Source organism: Apteryx rowi, unplaced genomic scaffold, assembly GCF_003343035.1.
Source record: "Apteryx rowi isolate R43461 unplaced genomic scaffold, aptRow1 scaffold_292, whole genome shotgun sequence".
NCBI lineage: Eukaryota > Metazoa > Chordata > Aves > Apterygiformes > Apterygidae > Apteryx > Apteryx rowi.
The window spans coordinates 176,629-180,374 of record NW_020449330.1 but is presented as its reverse complement, the minus strand read 5'-3'; positions in this window follow the sequence as shown (position 1 = coordinate 180,374).

The following is a 3,746-nucleotide window of genomic DNA, read 5'->3' as shown; positions in this document are numbered from 1 at the left end:
GTGTACAAGTATCTGAAGGGAGGGTGTCAAGAGGATGGAGCCAGACTCTTTTCAGTGGTGCCCAGTGACAGGACGCGAGGCAATGGGCACAAACTGAAACACAGACGCTTCCATCTGAACATGAGGAAACACTTCTTCACTGTGAGGGTGACAGAGCGCTGGAACAGGTTGCCCAGAGAGGTTGTGGAGTCTCCTTCTATGGAGATATTCAAAACGCGCCTGGATGCAATCCTGTGCAATGTGCTCTAGGTGACCCTGCTTGAGCAGGGGAGTTGGACTAGATGATCTCCAGAGGTCCCTTCCAACCTCAACCATTCTGTGATTCTGTGTAATTTGCCTAAGACTGAAGAAAAGGCAATTCAATTGTCAGCATTAATGCCAGATGCCCTGAAGTAAGAGCACTGTGCTGGTAGACAGGCATGCTGGCATCAAAGAGCACCAGCCAAATACATGCATACAGGCCAGCTTCTCCAGTTTGAGTGCCCCAGATGTAGGTGCTTGGTGTGACCCCTGAGTCTCAACTATCTCCATCCTCTTTCTGCTTGCCAAAGAGGCCCTGGAGGAGAGGTGGCTCTCTGACCTGAGGACTGGTATTACCAGCTTGTGCCAGTCTGTTGCAGTGTAAGGGAGACGGAGCATCAGAGGACTTCTAGGCTAACACTGATTTGTCTTTAGTTTATTGGTGGAATAATATTAGACAAAAATGTTACTGAAATTAAACTTAAGAGTAAATAGCTGTGTTAGCTCTACTCTAGCTCTGGCTGCAGAGCTGGTTGTTCAAGCACTGCAGCCTGCCCAAAGCTAGGCCACCCCACAGACTTCCAGGAACTTCATCTGGCCACTTCCTGCTACCTAATGCTGCCTATTGGAGCCACCCAGAGCAGCTGCTGTGACAGATCTGCTCCTTCTCTAGCCGAAGACCTTTTCTTCTTACTTTTCTGATTGATCTACTGGTCTTTCCAGGGGACTGGGCAACACAACATCACAGATTATCTGGAGGAGAAGGTTTTTCTTTCTCATCTTAAAGGCTCTGAGTTAAAATGTTGTCATGTATTTTAATTAACCCATACCTGTTTTAAGCTGCAGACTTCTTTCTCATCTTTATTATGCTTATCACTTTATGAATGATGTACTACAAGAAGTATTTATTACGCAAGCTTTCTTTTATATATAAAAGCTTTTTTGTTTTATGCATTCATAAACATACATGTATGTATATATCAACATWTAWATGTTGATATATACATATAAACACATACATTCCATTATTTACAAACTTATAAATATTGATATATATAAACATTTGGCCTGCTATGTGTTTTTCTTGTGGTGTGCACCTGTCCTGAATGCAGCATCATACCTGCTCACAGAGAAGGCTRTGCAGGTGACACTGTAGCTTATCCTGTTTCCTCTCCCTTCCCATCTACTTTGTTAGAGGGATGCTCTGAACAGTACTTGCACAGGAACAACTAAAGACAAGCAAAACTGTGGTTGCTCAGAACCTTGAATTGACCTGAACAAGGCAATTTTTATTCTGGTATCCAAATATAGATCAATTAGCCTCACCCAGAACCAGCAGATCAGTGGGGACCTTTCCATTAAATTTATTAGGCTTTGGATCAGACCTTAGCAACCTAATTTTAGACATTCAGATTTCAAAAGCTTTGCTCTAGGCCTGATGAATCGGGATTGCTAAGTGCTCAGCACTTCACTCAGCAGAAACTAGAAACACAGGACATTTAACGTGCTTCTACAAAAAAACAGACCACTACTTTGGGTACCTAGATATGGACTTGGAACCAAATTTTAGGCATCAAGATTTAAAGCTTTGGCCAAATACTAGAAAATTTTTCAAAGGGAGTTATCAAAATGCTTTTATCAAAAATGGTTTTAGTGGGAATGGGTTTCTTTATTTTTTGTAAGAAGAGTATATTTATTTCTCAAGGAAAATTAAAAGTTGCCATGGTCACACTTGAAAACCAGCTGTAGCTGTTTGGCTATGCTTTTGGATTACATCATGGTTGCTGTAGCTTGTATGCCTTGTGTCCCCTTTCTCCTTTATAGACTAGCTTCCAGGTCAGACAGGTTCTTTGTCATGTGCAACATAACTAATGGCTCTCATGGTGCATCACCTCCCAGCTCCAGGATAGGAAACTGTGATGCAATGAGAGATGGAGAAGAGAATGGAAGAGAATATGGCTGGCACTGATGAGTCACATGTGCTGTATTTCTAAGAGTATTGATTGCACACAATTATTTCATGCTGAAATTTTTTTAGTTTGTAAATTTTCACTCAAAATTCAGATCTCCATGGAAAATTTGCACATTAAGCAGCTTGTGTGTGTTTATGTGTGTGTGTTTGCCCATGTGTGTTCAGCAGATGATATGGAAAGGAGAGAAGAAGTAGGAAAGTCAAAACCAAGTTTCTCAGCCATATCAGCATGGCAATCCTGTGTATGCATATAATTTTTCTCTGGACCATCCCAAGAAAGTTTTAATCATAAATAACTTCCTTGCCACATAGCAAGTTCAGCATGGTTCTATTTATACAACTGYATTCGGAAGTGTCCCAAAGGCAATAGATGCCCTTGCATTTCAAGAAGAACTTTTCACAATAATTATCTATATTTTATTGGTGCAGTGAGCTAGGAAAGATCAAGAAGACTGGCAGCTGTTGACACTTTTGGATTCCACTGTGGAGGCTACTAAATCATTCTTCACCTACACCGCTGAGCTAGCTTGCTCCTTGTGTGTAGGGCTTACCCACAGATTAGCTTCTCACAGGTCTGAGCTGGAAAAGCTTTTGGCATGTTTCCCAAGGCCATATACAGCTGGTGCTTGAGCCAATCAACTCTGACCTCTTAGCTTAACAGTTCGGCTGTCAGCTTCTAAAGAGAGATGTCAGTATTTTTAAGCAGGCTCCATTATGCTTATCAGCTAACTCTCATCTCTGCTCACACTGGACCAATCTGTGAATGAGAATAAAGAAGCATAAATTCATGCAAAATGAATGGAGCTAGTCAACAGTTAATGCTGGTGTGCTTTTTGTATTGCACCAGTACTTGATAGTTCTTCACTTCAACGGATGGATGAGGAAGAAGAGAAATACTTTGGTCTTGACAGCAGGGTTAGCTAAATGTACTCATATGTTTCCTTTTAGTTTGTATTGTGGGATCCAGAAGGCTATTTGGTGTATGAATGTGTCTTGGTCTATTGGCTTTGTATATATGCATCTTTGTGTACTCAGAACAGCAACCAGAGCTGAGGCTCTGTTCCAAATGACTGTTTTCCTCATTCCACTTCTCCCCTCTTGGAAGCAGTTAGTGTCTTTTAATCTCTCTGCCTCAAAGGAAGGAGTCCAGAATATATGGCAAGAGCGGTATACAATCTCCTTCTGAAATATCACACCCCGGTCGTGTCTGCGCTGTACTGCTGTCCCTGGCCATAGCTATGAAGGCCTAGAGAGAGCATCACTCAACTTCAAGGTCAAGTTGAGGGGTCAGGGTGGTCACATTGACCCAGATATATAATTTTGCTCTCACTTCCTTAGGAGGGGCTTAATCCTTTGCAGACGTGTGCCTTGGGAGATGGAGCGAATCCTGCCTTGTGCTTATTGAAGTCTGCACATTCCTGCATGCACTTGGCACAACTCTGGACTTGCAGCTTAGATGCACACTGCAAAACATCTAGCAGGAGTGACCTAATTCTTTAATCAAAACTATTGCTACTGAGCAATAAGTAGTCTA